The sequence below is a fragment of the Carcharodon carcharias genome, chromosome 2 (assembly GCF_017639515.1).
Source record: "Carcharodon carcharias isolate sCarCar2 chromosome 2, sCarCar2.pri, whole genome shotgun sequence".
NCBI classification, from domain to species: domain Eukaryota; kingdom Metazoa; phylum Chordata; class Chondrichthyes; order Lamniformes; family Lamnidae; genus Carcharodon; species Carcharodon carcharias.
Window position 1 is genome coordinate 53265785 of NC_054468.1, and position 19112 is coordinate 53284896.

The 19112-nt window shown below is 41.0% G+C and overlaps 1 protein-coding gene across 2 annotated transcripts in view; it reads right to left on the reverse strand.

Moving 5' to 3' along the window:
- Nucleotides 1–19112, reverse strand: part of LOC121290443 (inactive N-acetylated-alpha-linked acidic dipeptidase-like protein 2) — a 999957-nt gene that overhangs the window by 948210 nt on the left and 32635 nt on the right. Inside the window, exon 2 of one of the 2 annotated variants that reach the window (XM_041210883.1) lies at nucleotides 12863–12925. The exons of the other annotated variant lie outside the window; for it this stretch is intronic. The gene's annotated coding sequence lies outside the window, so the exon portion shown is untranslated. The remainder of the gene's footprint in view (nucleotides 1–12862; nucleotides 12926–19112) is intronic. 2 annotated transcript variants of the gene reach the window in all.

Below are 19112 nucleotides of genomic sequence, written 5' to 3' on the forward strand. Positions count from 1 at the left end.
ACCAAGAAACTGGATTTTGTCATCATCCTCCAATTAACGACTGATGGGCATAGAAGCTAGCCAATAATGGGTGGCAGGTGGGAAGAAGTCCCAAAAACAGAAGCAAAGGTGCCACATTTAAAGGGACAGAGCACTCACATCAAAGGTATAACAAATAGAGGCAACTGGAAGGGGGGCTTTCAAAGAATTGCTGCAGTTAAAGGAAGGATGGCTCCCAGATTTAGTGATGCCACCCTGGAGATGCTCCTTCGGGTGGCAAGGACATGCAGAGAGGTTCTCATGGGAAGAGCAGACCGGCAAGGCTACTAAGAAGGCACAGCTGTAGGGCACAGAGGAAGTCAGCAGTTTCAGGGTGGTCACATGAACATTGCTATTATGCTGCAAGCAATTCAATGGCTTGGTGCAGTCTGGCAAGGTGAGTCTCATCATACCAGGCTTGCAGTCCTGGATGGAACTGAAGCTTCCAATGAAATATGAGAAGAGGTTCTCAACCCAGGCAACAAGCATGAACAGGCAGCAGCATTCACAGTAAGACCCAAAATATACTCACAGCAGAGGTCGCTGGTCATTCAGCAGTTCAAAAGGGTGGAACCAGCTGGTGAACACACCACAGAAATGCATGGGAACCTAACAGGCAGTAATAGCTGCAACACTCCCCAGAGAACTGAGCAAATGCGAGATGGACCCTGAGATGCCTAGAACCCTTAGCAGGTGCTCAATCACTTCAGGTAAGCATGCAAAGGTAGGCAAGTCTCTGAGGGCTCCTCTCAGGGAGCTCCTGGAGTAGACAGTGGCTCCTCGGACCCTTTGACAGTGATGCCAGTATTTCATGAAGCCACGATGACAAAGGCGGTTCCTGCACAGATGCAGGTGTACCCATCCCCTAACCACCCATCCTCTGTCCCTCAATGCACCCAACCCAATTCACCCCATCTCTGCCCCCTGGGCCTCAGGCACCCAGACGATGAATACTGCGGTCATCTAATGCCCCAGAGCAGAAAAGATGACCAGCCTTCACTTCAGCTGCATGCGCTGGGACAACACAACATAGAAGTGCCCAGAAGCATTCACATAAATCCACCGGGTTACACTTGGGTCTCACTAGATGATAGTTTATTGTGTAATGCTAAAAATTTAGATTAATGGGTCAAACGAAAGGTTATGTTTTGCTTCAGATAATGCCTCAAGTGTTCATTTCTACCTACTGGGTCGTGACCAGCTGCTAAGCTGTTGAGAAGGAGGTCACAAAAAGCTCTGCACTGTTGAGGGAAATTGTTAATGTGTGCCTTGGCTTAGTGTCATGATGGGCCACTGAGATGCTAAGGCATTCAAGGAAAGGCCTCAAAACTATAGGAGAAAAATGAGCCATTTACATGGGCTTTTAAGGGATGCTCAGGAGAAACATGTCTGTATGACTGATTCGCGTGTTTCCCTGGCATGAATGTCAATGCCCACTGACAGCACGTTGCGGGTGCATTGCTGTTGCCCTCCTGGTTTCAAGCTCTCCCAAATCTTCCTCGGTGGGAGACAAGGCAGCGCGCTCAAGGAGGTCCTCACTCATCAAGGCTATACACCATTTGGAGCATCGTGTTGGGCACAGCACAGCAGATTACTACAGCATATGAGACACTTGATGAGGGGCATTGCAGGGCACCCCAAGGTTATTGCAGGGTACCCCTATACAGGTATCTGAACCTCCATACGGTCTGTTCAATGGGTGCCCTTGCAGTGACATGGCAGTGGTCGTAGGTGTTCTCTGGCTCTGTGTTGTGGTTCTGCATAAGGTAAGGAGCTACGTTTTCAAAATAAAATTCTTGTCACCCAGTATCCAACCACAAAAGCATTCAGGTGGTCTGAAGAGTTGAAGCACCTGTGACTGGCTAAGGATGTGCAATATGCAACTATACAACGATGCATAGCCTCCTGGGAACCAAGCACTGAACTGCAGGATCCTTTTGCCATGGTTGCAGGCTACATGACCATTCAATGAGTGGAACGCCTTCCTGCTGAAGAAGGTTCCAGGCTGCTGTATGGGAGCCTTGATGGCCATATGCATACAATTGATAACCTGAATCCAGGGATGGCCCCAAATCCAACTGCTTTCTCCACCTGTTCAGTTCAATACCTGATATATTGCCCTGCCCTCTGGTACAAGGTATTCATTATCTGCTTGATGCAGCAATGGGTTGCTGATTGCGAGATGTCAGATTCCCACAGATGTCTCAAGACCATTCTGAAGCCGAAAAGCTAAGCACCATGATGAATCTCATTCCCATTGCCAATGATGGCCACCACATCCTACAGGCCTCAAATCCTCCTCCAGTGTTGCACATAGCTCCAACACCACATGCGGCCTCCTTAGACACTGACGCACAAACATATAGGAGAGTGGACCATGGCAAAAGGATCCTGCAGTTCAGTGCTTGGTTCCCAGGAGGCTATGCATCGTTGTATAGTTGCATATTGCACATCAGCTGGGTAGTGCCTTTTGCATCCATAAGCCTGCAAATGTGGCTGTCTCTGCCCTTCCTGTCCGTGCTCCATTTATTCTCATGAGCTGCTGTTCCTTTGGATGATGCAGTCCCTGTTGGTGCACCTATATCTCTCTCTCTCATCTCTCTCTTCACTGGAGCACTCAATCTGAGTGTATGATACTCATTGCTAACTGCAGTACTCAGATCGCAAAGCCTCCCATTCCCCAAATGCTGCAGATATGAATTGCACTTTGGAGAGGCCCTTCCCATAATCTGCTTCCAATGTCTGATCCCACCTTGCAGTGCCTCCTGTTTATCACTCCCATGCTTTAATGCTTCTCACCCTCCCTGTGTTGCAAACTGCTGCTCTCTGTGGCTTCCACCACCAGCCACTGGTCTGTCACCTCCTTATAACTGCCGAAGCACTGTGGATCCCGTGCACTCCCTGTAAAATTTAAAAGGCAGCTCAAAATAGCAGACAATTGCCTTCAGTTGCCTGCCACTTCCACTATATGCACTCTCAACCATGCTGCCCAACCGACTCCAGGAAATGTGATCAACAGTGTGAATATATCTGGGTTCTGTTCCAATACATTCCCCCATCATCTTACCAGCTACGGCTCCAAGCCCATCAGCCTGGGGCCGCTAAAATTCAACTCAACTTTTTTATTGAGTAATAAATTGTTGTAATGCTGAGGGTCCCACTGATACAAAACAATTTCATCTGAAATATTCTGCATTTCATGGTAGCAGATACAGCTGTTCTGAAAATGACTCAATTCCATCAGTACATACAACAGTATTGAACCTCTCTATCTAATGGCCATGACAGCCATGGCTCAGTGGTTGCATTCTTGACTGATTCAGAAGGTTCATGGTTCAAGCTCTTCTCCAGATCCAGAGCACAATAATTTAGGCTGACACTTTAGTGCAATAGAGAAGAAATGCTACTTTAATCAGAGGCATCATCTTTCAGATGAGACATTAAACCGAGACCTTGTTTGTCCACTCAACTGGATGCTAAAAGTTCCCATTGTGGACCAGAGGACCGCTGCAAAAGGGCTCTCTCTACTATTAGGAATAGTAGCCCACCAGCATCAATCACTTCCTGTTTTTGTTATGGTGGAGCTTTTTTTTTCAATTCAGTTACTGAGCTTTATGGTTGGCCTGTCAATATTGCAGCTATAATTAACAACCAGATTATGTTACACAAGTGTCCAGAGTACTTGCCTCAAGATATCCTACTCACCACTGACTCTCAATAATGAAGAGACTGTCGAGTCATATGCTATCTTTATTAAAGCATATTCTGAATATTTTCCTCTAAAATTTGCCTCCATAAATTACTTGCCACTTGCTGGTGTCTCAGCATGAAACTGGGACTACATCTTCATTAGATTAAAATACAATTAGGTTTTGACAAGAAAAATCAACTAATTCTGTATAATGCAACTCACATTGGTTTGGAAAAAATTGGATTTCAATATCATTGCATTACATTTAATCTCATTAATTATGGTTAATGTCCGAAGTTAATGATGATTCATATCTGTATATTTTAGAGCCATCCTACTCAATTACTGCACAAACTACAGAACACTGAAAATAAATATTCTGCTTTTTGTATTCAATTGAAGTATACTAAAGGCATAATCAGCTAGCCATGAATGCAGATGCAGGAAAAGCTCATTATCTCTATTTTGTGTTACATTTTCAAGCTTTGAAATCCAAAATAATGGAAGTAATTTTGTCCCCACCTTCTTTGATATCTCCTATTTTGCAATTTCCTTCTGTTATGTAAATATGATGAATCGGGTCCATGGTCAGCAATCAGGAAGCATGCATAACAGGAACTGTGTCCTAAGTTAATTTTTCTTCACATCCAAATTCAAAAAAATTATAAGTTATAAGAACTATAGCAAAGAAACATCAAACTCTCCCCTTTGTCAGAGACTTATTTGTGAGATCTGTCTGAAGCTAATCAAAGATCCATTTTCCATGGAGCATTGGGGCTCTAGGCATTATCTGCATCATGTGCTAATCTGTGTCATGCACATAAGCATCCCATTGTTGGAGTAAAAGGATGGGAGGAGAGGGCATATCCACAAATATATTCTGTTTCAGGAGGGAAGCAAGATGGCCTTGCACTCACAAAAGGAAGCCTACATTTAAACCAGTCAAGAAATGTGCAGCAAAATGTTCAAAGAGAGAATCAGCAGGCAGGAATATGTATGGCAAAAGGGAGAAAATAATGGGAAATTAGTCAGTGTCTCAATTAAGAAGAAAAGGTCAAACATATAAACTACCTATGTATTGAGAGAAAATAGGAGATAAAGAAAAAAGGAGAAAGTAAAAGGTGAAAAAGGCCATTATAAATTTCATTTTGCCCTGAGGGTACATTGTTGGCTCCAGTTTCTCTACAATATGAAAAGCATTGATATGCTTGTGGATTTGTTTCATAATCACAGTGAGGAACAAACTACAATACTAGTAAATCAACAATTCCTTGGTAACAGGACAATGAACTCAGACTGCGCATAGAAAGGTCATCACTCTGGTCCATATGATGGGCATATTTTTACATTTTTAACCATTTTTAGATTTTTCATGCAAGGCAATATTTCAGTTATGACGCGGATTCACAATAAAACACTAGGATTTTACCCAATATTGACAGATCTGCCAAGAGATTGGGACTCAATTTACGGTAGTGATTCCAAATCACAAAACAATGTTACCCATTTTCCTTTTTTTTCTTTTTGCTTTGGGTTACCATAATAGCACAAATAGATTATGTATCTAACTTTAGATATTATAATTATTTTTCTCTGAATAAATTTACATGGCATATACCATTACAGTATTCAGCATGTGAAGAATTGTAGACATTTACCCCCCAATCAGAACCATTGAGAGAAATGAAAGCAATTTGCATAAGCTACAAGTATGAACCTGAAAAGAATAAGTGTCACAAAGGAAACAGTTAGCTCTTATATAACAAAATTAATTTCTGAATTTTCAATATCTATCATTTATTTACATCAACTTTCTTTCATTTGAGATAAAGGAATGTACATATATTATACATTGCATACAAAAATTTACCAATTAACCAAATGTCCAAACATTCAAATACATCTGCAAAATTTGAATTGTCCCTACCATGTTGCCATAATTGTCAGCCATGGGTCACTTTGCAGTTCTTGCCTTAGAGTCAGAGGGCTGCGGTTTAAGTGCCACTGCAGAGGCTTAAGCACATAACTTACGCTGATACTCCGATGCAGTACTGAGGTAGTGCTGCACTGTTGAAGGTGCTGTCTTTCAGATGAGATGTTAAAGTGAGGCCTCTTCTGCCCTCTAAGATGGACATAAAAGATTCCATGGCACTATTCACAAAATGTTAGTATACAGGTACAGCAAATAATTAAGAAAACTAATGGAATGCTATCTTTTATTACGAGAGGGACTGAACATAAAAGTAAGGGTGTTATGCTTCAGTTATACAGGGCATTGGTGAGACCGTACCTCGGATACTATGTGCTGTTTTGGTCTCCTTATTTAAGGAAGGATGTAAATGCATTGGAGGCGGTTCAAAGGAGGTTTACTAGATTGATACCTGGAATGAATGGGTTGTCTTATGAGGAAAGGTTGGACAGACTGGGCTTGTTTCCACTGGAATTTAGAAAAGTGAGGGGTGATTTGACTGAAGTATACAAGATCCTGAACAGCCTTGACAAGGTTGATGTTGAAAGGATGTTTCCTCATGTGGGCGAGTCCAGAACTAGGGAGCACTGTTTTAAAATTAGGGGTTGCCCTTTTAGGACAGAGATGAGGAGAATTTTTTTCTCTCAGAGGGTTGTGCGACTTTGGAATTCTCTGCCTCAGAAGGTCGTGGAGGTGGGGTCATTGAATATTTTTAAGGCCGAGGTAGATTGATTCCCTTGCCTAACAAGAAACTAAGGTTATCAGGGTTGGATGGGAATGTGGAAACCAAAACACAAGATGATCAGCATATTGAATGGCGGAGCAGGCTCGAGGGGCCAAATGGTCCACTCCTGTTCCTATTTCCTATGTTCTTATGTTCTATTTGAATACCAACAGGGGAATTTGCAACCAATGTTCTGGCCAATTTTTATCCTTGAACTAATATCTCTTCAAAAGGAAACGGATTATCTGGTCAGTTATCTCACTGATGTTTGCGAGACCTTCTGTATTCTGCATGTCCTACATTACAACAGTGACTACACTTAATTATCTGTAAAGCATTTTGGGACATCCTGACATCATGAAAGGTGGTGTCTATATTGTAAGTGGGTAGGACTGTGTGTAGTGAATAACTGACTATTTAAATGATAAAACAAACTTTCAGAAAACCTCTCCACCCAGGGAGGTGGAGTGGTACATGGATTATTCTTTTCATATATTCTTTGGAGCTTAGAAGAGTGAGAAGTGATTCCACTGAAACATCCAAAATTCTGAAGGGGCTGGACAGGGCACATAGAGGCTGGTTCCCCTGGCTGGGGTTTCTAGAGTATGGGGGCTCAAGATAAAGGATTAATCATTTAAGACTGGGAGAAGGAGAAATTTCTTCACTCAAAATGTTGTAAATCTTTGGAATTCTCTATCCAAGGGGGTTGTGGATGCTCCATTGTTGACTACAGTTAAAGTTGAGATTAATAAATATTTGGTGTCTTAGGGAATCAAGGGATATTTGGAGTGGGCAGGAAAGTGGAATTGAAGCCCAAGTTCAGCCGTGATAGTGGAGCAGGCTCGATGGGCTATATGGTCTACTCCTGCTCCTATCTCTTGTTTTCGTGTTCAGGGGCGAAAATCAGCTTTAACAAATATGAATAATTTGTCTTTCATTTTCATTCAATATTGATGGACCACTTCTGTCAGTGTTTTCAGTAAGACAGGAAAATCCTTTCCCTTATCCATGTTTGCTACGTTTATGTTTCTCTCTCATCCCATAATTTCTTCTGCTTTTTTGTCCCTTTCCAGTCTTTTCTTTTGGGTGGAATCCTTGGTGGTCTGTCAGGGTGGAAGCTACTGACACTGGCAGCCTTTTTCTTGGTGTTATGTGTGTAGAAATTTTATGTATTCATTCATGGGATGTGAGCTTCACTGGCTAGGCCAGCATTTATTGCCCATCCCTAATTGCCCTTGAGAAGGTGGTGGTGAGCTGCCTTCTTGAACCACTGGATGTGGTGTAGGTACACCCACAGTGCTGATAGAGAGGGAGTTCCAGGACTTTGACCCAGCAACCGTGAAGAAACAGCGATATATTTCCAAGTCAGGTTGGTGAATGGATTGGAGGGGAACTTCCAGGTGGTGGTGTTTCCATGTGTTGCCCTTGTCCTTCTAGATGGTAATGGTCATAGGTTTGGTAGGTGCTGTCTAAGGAGGCTTGTTGAATTCCTGTGCTGCATTTTGTAAATGGTACACACTGTTGCCACTGTGTTGGTGGTGAAGGGAATGAATGTTTGTGGATGGGGTGCCAATCAAGCATGGGATGTGGGCATGACTGGCTACGCCAGCATTTATTGCCCATCCCTATTTGTCCTTGAGAAGGTGGTGGTGATACAACTGAGTGACTTGCTAGGCCATTTCAGAGAGCAGTTAAGGGCCAAGCACATTGCTGTGGGTCTGGAGGCAGTTGAAGGCCAGACCAGTTAAGGACAGCAGATTTCCTTCCCTTAAGGGCATTTGTGAACAAGATGGCTTTTTACGACAATCGACAATGGTTTCATAGTCATCAATAGACTTTTAATTCCAGTTTTTTTACTGAATTCAAATTTCACCATCTACCATGGTGGGATTCAAATCCAGGTCCTCAGAGCATTACTCTGGGTCTCTGGATTACCAGTACAGTAACAATACCACAATGTCACCACTTCCCCCAAAGAGACAGAATTTTGCACCTGAGGTAGAGGAAATGCTGTCTCTATTGTTCACCATGCAGAACATGGGCTGCAGTGTTTGAGGGCTCATTTCCCTTGTTTGATCTCAGCCTTGCTTCTCTGAAATAAGTTATTCCAGTAATTCCATACTTACTATTCTTTTGATTACTTTGTACTGTTGCCAGAAACATATTGGCTGCATCATTTCCCATACTATTTTCTGTTTCCAGTGCCCATTCTTGCTCATAAGGTAATTCCCCCAACATTTTATTCTATCTAACTACTGACAATACCTCAGAACCTTGGCAGACACTTAAAATTAAATGGCTAATGTTCTGACCTCAAAAGAAACCGGTAACTTTTAAAAAGATATTTGAATTTCCAGTAACTGACTAAAAGGATTACAAAGCAAGATTTCAAGTTTAGGACTTTTACTATAACTAACAAAGTGAAAGTAACATTGTCTAAAGGTTATTCAGCAGGCAACTTATACTCAATTACCAAAAGGAAATTCCTCATTTAGCTTTTAACATGACCAAAAATCTCCGACTGCAGTTATACTTTACGCTGATCTTTAAGTGGATACTTTATGCTCCAGGAACCAGTCCCAATTTATTCTCAGCTCCAGATAGTTTGCTTTCTTGTTCCTTTCCCAGTCAGGTAACTCCTAATCCCAGAGCTGACTTTATCTGTCAAGGTTACACTGGCAATTCCTTTCCTGCAGCCCAAGCTAGGTGAATCTTCCAGCCTCCATTAAATCTTCATGAACTCAGTATTCTTCAGTCTGAGTACAGGCTCCCACCCATGTTCTGCGTGGTGAACAATAGAGTCAGAATTTCTTTCATTTCAGGTGCAAGACTGGCTGCCTCTATCTTTGGATCTCTGCCCCTTAGATGGCTGCACTGGACTATGTCTGTGAGGGATACCTTAGAAAACCCACAACCTGATACTACAATGGCTTTCTATTGATTTCATTCCTCTCAAAGCCCATTGCCTTGCAACGTGAACCACATGGCCCCTGTATCCAGGTGGAAAGGCCAACTAGTTATGGTCTGGGCCCCCAACTCCATTCTATCTGGAATTAAAAAGACAGTTTAAAGTATAACTGTTTATAAAACCTAACATAGTTAACACCTCCTGTGAGACTTGGAGACTAGCAGTCTACCCAGTCAACACAGCTACTCCCTTCTTGTCTACAAATGTGAACATTTCGCACCTTCTTCCCAGTAAATTAACTCCTCTCTTAATCTTTTACCAACAAAGCCACCCAGGTTTGTTGTTAGAAGAATACAGAGCAGGTCATATGACCCCCCAGGTCCAGGGAGAGAAATCATGGGCCACACTCCTCCTATTTCCAGGCCCCTGAACCCCCTTCCCCTTATACCTCCCCCTCACATCCTTCAGGACCTAAGAATTGGGAACCAGTGTCACAGTGAGGTCGAATTGTTTTATGTAAGTTTAGCAAAACCTCTTGGCATTTGTACTCTTTGCCTCTACATGTAAAGCCCATTGAAAGCTTAGGTTCCAGTATGATACACTTTACAACCACAGCTTTTTCAGACACAATTACACACAACTTTGTAATTCATATTGTGCAATCAGCTCTGCTTCTTTGAAACTGGCCCTATGCAATATCCGGACAGCAACTTCCAAACTTCAGAAGCACCACAAATAACAATCCTATGTACAAATGAAAATATCTAATAGCTAACAGTGACATATTCTATTGGCACATGACCCCTGGTTTCACTTCCAAGTTTAAAAATGGCAAAACTTTCCAGTAGGTTAGCACCAATCAATTCATCTGTGATAATGTTCTATTTCTATCCACACAAGTGAATTTTGTTAACATAAAAACTACACTTTGCATTGAGTGATAAATGTTTTCTCATTTTAAGTTGAAACTAGCCACTTACAAATATCCAACATGGAGTACGTAATAGGAGGGCAAAGTACTGCAGATGCTTGAAATCTTAAACATAAGCTAAAAATGCTCAGCAGGTCAGAAAGCATCTGCGGAGAGAGGAACAGAATCAATGCTTCAGGTCCACGATCTGCACTCGTTCTGATGAAGGATCACTGATCTCTGTTTCTCTCTGCGCTGATGCCGCCAGACATGCTGAACATTTCTAACACCACTGCTCCATTGGAGCAAAAATAACTCCTTTTTCCAGCCTTCCAAATGGCAATCTGACTTCTTCTGAGCCTCTCATTCCCTTTCAGAAAGAGACCCAGCAGCAGCTGCCCAAGATCTGGTTTGACACAACATTAAACATGATTTTTTTTTTAAAAAAGTCAAGCTATTAAGAAGACATAAACAACTTACTAAGCAAAAAAAAAGTCAAAACAATAAATTGATCAGTTTTTAAAGAAGAGTAATTATTAAAAATGAGCGTTACAAAGTGCCAAGCAGCCGAGCTAACTAATTATTGCCTTTTCACTTAAGAAGCAGAGCTGGAGAGACAAACTCGGCCCCAAGTCCTGGTCACTGTGTATGTGTGTACGCGCTCATGTGTGCACGTGTCAGATAATCTGGCTCACTCCCAGTCTCAAGGTTCTCTCACACTCTTTCATTTACTTTCTCACAGGGGAAGCCGGGGCGAGGGCCACAGTATCATCAAGGGACTAAGGAGAGGTCAGGAAGGGGAGGACCAGGGCAGGGCTGCAAACATCATCGACTCCAGGGAGGGAGGAGAGGTCAGGAGAGGAAGCCAGGGCCACACCATTGTCAAGGACTAACGAGATGTTGGGAAGTGCCAGGTGCCACAGACACTATGGACTCGAGGGAGGATTCGGAGGAGAGGTAAGAAAGGGGAGGACCAAAGAAGGGCCGCAGACTCCAGGGAAGGAGGAGAGGTCTGGAGAGGAAGCCAAGGCCAGGCTATACCATCGTTGAGGAACTAATGAAAGGCTGGGAACGGCCAGGGGCCACAGACACCAACGACTCCAGGGAGGACTTGGAGGGGAAGTAGGGAAGCCAAGGGCATTGTTGGGGTAAACTAAACATGGAGGCACTAGGCTCTTAACCTCACCTTGTGCTTCAGCAACCTCCAACCAGGTCTCAAGAAGAGTGAAGAAGACAGCACCAAAAAAGGCCCAAACAGAACAGACCATGAGGTAAACAAGAAAGTAGAGGCTGGGGGATATGGCGCATCCTACTTGATCAATGATTGCTGTTGTTCTGAACAATAGCAATCATTGGCCAAGTGCTTGTCAAACAGGATGGTCTACACGCCAGGTCGCTTGCTTTGAACACTGACCATCCAAATTGACAGGCTGCTCGGCCAATGAGCCAGGGGGCCTCCCATAGCATGAACCCCGACATTTAGCACCTTATGCACCCCTGTCTCCCAGGCCCTTCATGAGCCCCCTTCATTCTTCCAGTTTACCTTAAATTAAATAGGCAGCCCCAAGACATAACAATCTTAAAAACTGGTAACACTAATTCCCTAGTGTCCTGAGAAAAACTATTAGTTATGCCTTCACTGCATGATGGTAATTATAGATACCATTATGTCTCATCTCAAAACTTAAGCAAATCTCAAACAAGGCATGATAATAGTCAAGCTTATGCAAGAGAGTAATACATAATGAATACAACTAAAAAAATACAAATATGAAAGCATTACTGTTTGCTTTCATGACAATATTTTACTTCAATTGTCTTTTTATTAGAGAAAAATGAGGAACAGTTTGCAACAAAATTTAGGAGTCCATTTAAACATAAGAACATAAAGTCCTTGTTTTTAAAAAAAATAGATAAGCTGTCTAACTTTCCACAAAATTGCATGGCACTCAAATGTTTCAAAGTATACAATCAAACTCACTGCATGCAAATCCGACGTATCAAAGTTGCCGGTGCACATCAATAATACTCTACAAACCTGCATAACATTACTGAGGATTCAAACATTTCCTAAATCCAGTACATTGAATCAGAATCATGATTACCTGTGTTATTAGCAGACCAGGACAGTCTGTGTAAGTTAACTGCTGGATACTATAAAAATCTAAGGTGAGGATGGGAGAAATAGGCTATGATTACTCTTTCTGACTGCTAACAATTGCCCCAATTGGAAAGTGAATGCATGTAATGTTCAGGCGAAGACAGAATTTGACTCAGATTTGATTCCTCTCTCCTCCGAAATCAGGAAGCTGCCTAACACACAAGGCTCAAATACAGAAAATGACCACTTGGGCAAGCTATTGGAGGACAAGGACTTCAGATGAGGTAACAACATATTGGACAAACAATTTATAAGCAATCTTGATGACACATATTTAAGTTCATATAAAATTTTAACAAAATGCTTTTTGAAATGAGAATCCATTTAAAAAAAAAATTTCTGTACAGTAATGTATTGCAGGTTTTAGTGTTGACATACCAGCTGTGCAAAGCAGCTAATATTTTTGTCAGCACATCTGACAATTGGCAGTGGTAATCCAAATTACAATATTTTAATAAAAGGCAGTTGTTAGGGAACTTACCTCTAACAAAATGGAGGGGACTCCACCCAGTCAAAACCTATTGACTGCTGAAGACTGCAAACCCTGAAATATAAAGCAACAAGGGCAGTTTGTGGCAAAGCTGACACACTGTAAGTTTTAAAGAGTAATATTGAATGTGACATTTTTCATTTATTTGTAAATGCCTCTTTTATAGCACACTGACGAGAAGCGACAGTTGCCTCTTGCAGGATAACCCAGGTGATAGCAACATGGAGGAGTCTTGACAGTTTCTTTAATGAGACTCTGCATTAGAGCCACCATCTAATACTTTTCACCAACGAAGATCAAGGTCTTTGCTTTGAATCTTATAACCTGATAATTTAGCAAACATTAACCCCATAACAAGCCAAATTAACCCATTGAGTATTTTTTATTTTCTATTACTTCAATGCTTTTGTATTATTCAAAAAGGCCTAATCCTCAAACTGTTCATATCATCACCAATTGAAAAATTGATAAATTCAACAAATCTCTTTCAGCTCCAATCAAACATTGAAAATAAATTACAAATACACTGTCAGAGTACAGTAATTAAAATAGAATCACTATGCCTCAATGGAAATATATTTGCTAAATATTGTAGAAATTACACAGAGACAGTATATGCATAACAAAAGTTTCCATAAAAGGAAACAAAATGTTTTGTTTTGGTTAACAGTAGGAGAAAAAAGTCTGGAATGTAAAAGCCTCCGCTAAATAAAAGATACATTTATAAAATATAAATTTATTGAGTTTTTATATCAACTATACACTAAATTACATGTGCAATGTGAATTTAATTAATTAATAATGTGGAGTACTTTTTTCAAAAAGAGTGGTGTGTTATTTTTGGATGACTTTTACAAAGCAGCTTTTATTTAACAAACACGAATTTCATCTAACAGTAAAGTCCAGATCACAACACACATCCCTCATTAGTCCAACTGCCTGATCTCTAGGGGAAGCAGGTATGTATTGGAGAAGAATCAGCCAAGCCCACTCTTGCGCATCTACTGATAATTATACTCCAGTATCAGTAGAATGCATAAGGAACAATATTTCTAGCTACCTTCCTGGCCAGAAAGAGACATGCGGCAAAGAACCCTGTTGTGTTTGGTGGATGTTTGGTCAATTTCTATTCTACAATTTTAAAATTACTACATTTTTTAAAAAATTTATAATTATTTCTTGTAATGACAGACTTGCACTTTCCTCATGTATGTTTTCAACAGAGGAAAAGAAGCAAGCAACAATGAAGAATTACGAAATATACAGTCAGCTCCTGCATTGCTGCCACATACTTCTCTGTTCTGCAGATCAGGCATTTCTTGTCCCACCTGCATCTTATTTAAGTGAGCTGAGGTTGCTGCACCATTGAATGTTAGGGCGCACATTTTCAAACAATGTCCTACATACGAGACATTTTCAACAATGCAAGAGCTGGAGATCTTATGACAGCCTACTCAATTTAATTTGCGTTTTCTTAACTTGGATACAGACGGATCTCATTTCCAGAATTTTTTGTTTTCAGCTTGAGATCTGTGCAAATGCTGGAGATCTCAAGCTGAAAACAAAAAATTCTGGAAATGAGATCTGTCAACATCCGAGTCAAGAAAATACAAATTAAATTGAGTAGACTGTCACAAGGTCTGGAAGGCAAGTAAACCTCTTTCTCGCACCAAATGTCAAGTGGGTGAGGAGGGACGTAAGAAAACTGTCAAAATACGCCAGAATAAGGTTTGCAAATGACTATCACAAGGAGACCCACTGGTGAATACATTATTTTCAAGAGATGAAAACTCACGAAAGAAACAGAAAGAGCACCTCAGGCAATGAAATGATTAAGAAATGAAGCAGGGGATGAAAAAGGTTCCAAAATGGAGAAGTGAAGTAAGAGAATGACAGTTGAAGTAGCTAGGGAGGGAGATAGCTAAATTTGAAATTGCTAAACTCAGTGTTCCGACTAGAAGGCTGCAAAGTCCCATGGAGAAAGAAATATTGTTTTTCAAGTTTACACTGACCTTGGTTGGAGCAATGTAGGAGGCCAAAAATAGAATGGTCAAAGTGGAAAAAAGGGCAAACTGGTGTGGCAAGGCACAAGGAGGGTGTGATCAAACTTACAAACAATACAAAAATATTCAACAAAGCCATCAGGCAATCTGCATTTGATCTCTCTGCTGCAGGGGAGATTATGCCATGAAGAGTGATTTCAGTATATTAAATTAGAGGACACATATGCAAATCACCATCTCATGCAGAAGTGGTCTTCAGAGTACTATATAACGACGTGGGAAGATGCTGCATCTGCTCTGGTTCCATTGTGCAGAAATCCTTAAAAACTGGGCTCTAGAAAAGTAGACTTGTGGTCGACAAGGGTGAGGCAGTTGGGTATGTCGGAGAAAACTCAGTAAGTTTCTAAAACGAGAGTGGAAAAGTGCTGTAACGGTTGCTGACTGGCATCATTGTTACTGGTTATTGTTAAATCTTGTATTTATATAGTGCCTTTAATGTAGCAAAACTCTCAGGGCACTTAAAGAAGACCACATGTGGGATAATTGTGAGCACAGGAGATGAGATAGAATCTAGAGGAAGATATGAGTTCAGGACTAGAACAATGCAGAACATTAGGGCAAGTTTAGCCTAGTGGGCTGGGGGACGAGACAGAAGTAGCAGAGGCAGCTAAATAGGGATAATAGTCTCAATCTCTGTGAAAGAAAGTCCATGAGCTCCTCATACTTTTTGTTGGTGGTTGGAGTGGAAGCAGCTTACAAGGGTGGTTCAAGAAAACGGTTTATGAAGAGAAGCGTACCTTTGCCTTCTAGAATAATCTGTGACCAGTGAGCAGGAAAAGGAGCAGAATGAATTACTTTTTGCCCCCTCCAGACTTAAAAGCTAAAACACATTGTTGCCACACCTAGTATCAAGCCATTTTTTACCACCATTGATTTACTTACATGTTCATACCAGATCGAACACATTCCTAATTTGTCCTTGAGGTCATACAGATAATTACCACAATAGCTTACTGTTATTCATTTTACTTCTAAAATCAGACCAGATCTCTACCAATAAAAAAAATCAGCACACACACATCTACTTCTTTGATTAGTAAGTTGCTGTAACATGAGAAGAATGACAGTGAATTTGACCCCAAGGATAAATTACCTACATTTGTCAAATTTTCTTTAATTTTAACTGGACATGATTTTCTGGAACTGATGCAAAAGTTAATAGGCAGCTTTTTATAAGTTTGAAACAAGGACTTCTTCTTTGTCAGGAAATACACTGTGAACATTATGCTAATTATGTTCTCTATAAATCAAACCAGTAACTCAGCACATTCAAAACCTATTCCCTCCATCCTAACCCAAACATTTTAAAAGTCAGAGATCACACTGAGTATAGTCCCTGGTGGATATGAACATTAGTACACAAGGAATAGAACAGGGGTAAGTAATTTAGGCTATCAAGCCTGCTCCACAATTCAGTATGATCATGGTTCTACAACAACTTCACTTTCCCGGTCAATCCCCACATTCCTTGATTCCCTCAGTATCCAAAAATCTATCAATTTCAGTCTTGAACTTACTTACTGATGGAGCATCCACAGCCTCTGAGGTAGAGAATTCCAAAGATTCACAACTCTCTGATTGAAGAAATTTTTCCTCATCTCAGGCTTGAAAGGCAAACCTCTTATTCTGAGACTATCTCTCCTAATTCTAGAATCTCCAGCCAGGGGAAACAGCTTCTCATCATCAACCCTGTCAAGCCCTCTAAGAATGCTATACTGTATGTATAATCAGATCACCTCTCAGTCTTCTAAACTTTAGAAAATGTGGTCCATTTTACACAATCACTCCTTAAATGAGAGCCCACACATCCCATGAATCACTCTAGTGCGCTTTCATTGCATCCCACATAAGGGAAGTATATCCTTTGTCACGAACATGTAAAAGGTGTTTCTGAAAGTGGTCCATGAGCTAAGAATTTGTATGTGTGAATGTAGCCCCCCTTTTGATTTATGAGTTGTTCAATTTAAAAATAACCCAGCAACTTAAACAAGATAAAGGGTTGGTTTATTACAAAAACTACAGCTGAAAGTTACTTCGGTTTAAGTGATAAAGTTATTAACTAAAATACAGATACAAACATTAAAATGCAGGTAAAGGTAAAGCAATACTTAAAGATGAGATTTCAAATCAGTCTCTGTGAGATATTGAGAGCCTGGTTGCTTGAGTTCCTTTCTTTCTGAAGTGAAGGGGTTAAAACTTGAGGTTCGGTTAGCAGCTGCAACGGCTTCTGCAGTTGACCAGTCATTGTTGCCTCTCTCAGGTGGATTCAGCAGGTCAGCAAGCTTTTGGAAGAGAGAAGGTTTTCTATTTCTCATTACTTCGGTGGTCACAGCACTTGCAGATTGTCTGGTCTTTTTCAGCAGAAACAACAGATTTCTTTAAAAAAAATCCATTCTCAATCTTTCCCTTGACCAAGAACCATTTCTTAAGTTGTTTCTCAGAGTGCTTCCTGGAGTTTTGCATACACAATGGCTGTTTGCAGGTTGTCTTTATATAGTTCAAAATTTTTAAATGGCTGCTATCATGTCATCTGGACAAAATGACAAGTCATCTTCCAAATAAGTCAAGTAGTAATCCCATTTAGCAATCAGAGGACCCCTTACCAGATAAAAGCAAAATACTGCAGATGCTGGAAATCTGAAACAAAAACAAAAATAGCTGGAAAAACTCAGCTGGTCTGACAGCATCTGCAGAGAGGAACACAGTTAACGTTTCTAGTCCATATGACTCTTCATCAGAACTAAGGAAATATAGAAATGTGGCAAAATATAAGCTAGTTGAGGGGAGTGGGACAGGTAGAGCTGGATAGAGGGCCAGTGATAGGTGGAGGCAAAGAAGAGATTGCCAAAGATGTCATAGACAAAAGGACAAAGGGGTGTTGACGGTGATGATATTATCTAAGGAATATGCTAATGGTGAAATTAAGGGTAGAAAGCAGGACAAACAAGTGACAGATGGTCCTAGTGGAGGTGGGGTGGGGGGAAGGGGTCAAAAAGGGCTAAAAGGTGGAGATAAAACGATAGATTGAAATAAATTTTAAAATAGATGGGAAAAGAAAAATATATTTTTAAAAGTTATAAATTGTTGAAAAAAGGGGGATTGGAAAGGGGGTGGTGATGGAGGAGAGAGTTTTGACTCCTTATCAGAAGCAGTGCTCAAAAAGGGCCAAGGTTTTCACACCTTCAGGGAAAGCCATTGTCTGTTTGAGGACTCATTGAATATCCAAAGTCTTTTCGTGTCTGGGTATTTCTGCCTGTAATCCATTTATAGCTTTTTTGAAGCTTGACCACATTGCAATTGAAAAGGTTAGGTGACTTTGGAAGACATTTTTAAGGCTTCTTGTGTCCATTCAAAAAGAAAGATTAGCATTTTCCCAAAACCTATATCACAATTATACATTCATGACACCTACTGAAGCAGTCCGTGCCCAAATGCAACAAGACCTAGACAACATTCAGGTTTGGACTAATAAGTTGCAAGTAACATTCACACCACACATTCCAGGCAATTACTATCTCCAGGAACAGAGAATCCAGTTATATCCCCTTACTATCACTGAATCCTCCACTATCAATATCCTCGGGGTTAACCATTAATCAGAAACTGAACTAGACTAGCCATATAAATACTGTGGCTACAAAAGCAGGTCAGGGGCTAGGAATTCTGCAACAAGTAACTCACCTCCTAACTTTCCAAAGCCTGTCTACCATCTGCAAAGCACAAGTCAGGAATGTGAAGGAATACTATCCACTTGCCTGGATGAGTACAGCTCCAACAACACTCAAGAAGCTCGATACCATCCAGGACAAAGCAATCCGCTTGATTTACATCCCATCCACCAGCTTCAACATTTACTCCCTCACCACCAATGCACACTAGCAGCAATGCAGCAATGTGTACCATCTACAAGATGCACTGCAGCAACTCACCAAGGCTCGTTTGACAGCACCTTTCATATCCGCAACCTCTACCATCTAGAAGGACAAAGTCAGCAGGTACATGGGAACACCACCACCTGGAAGTTTCCTTGCAAGTCACTTACCATTCTGACTTGGTAATATATTGCCGTTCCTTTACTGTCACTGGGTCAAAACCCTGGAACTCCCTTCTTAATAGCACTGGGTATACCTACATCACATGGACTGCAGTGGTTCAAGGCAGCTCACCAACACATTCTC